Below are 211 nucleotides of genomic sequence, written 5' to 3'. Positions count from 1 at the left end.
AGACGGCAGATGGGTGTTGGAGCTTACGACTGGCTTCATCCCGCCCAGAGCGCAGTTCCCGAAGGCCTGGCAGAGCGTTTATCAACATCCATTAGATCTGTGTTTGGACAAGCTATTCAGAGCTGTGCTGCTCACCCGCAGCGTGGCGCCTGACAGGAGTCTCAGACCTTGCTGGCCGTCCGGGGAGAGCTTCGGGCCCTTCAGGGCTGTG

Source organism: Egretta garzetta, unplaced genomic scaffold (genome assembly GCF_000687185.1).
Source record: "Egretta garzetta isolate BGI_Z169 unplaced genomic scaffold, ASM68718v1 scaffold94, whole genome shotgun sequence".
NCBI lineage: Eukaryota > Metazoa > Chordata > Aves > Pelecaniformes > Ardeidae > Egretta > Egretta garzetta.
Note: the sequence above shows the minus strand (reverse complement) of the source record.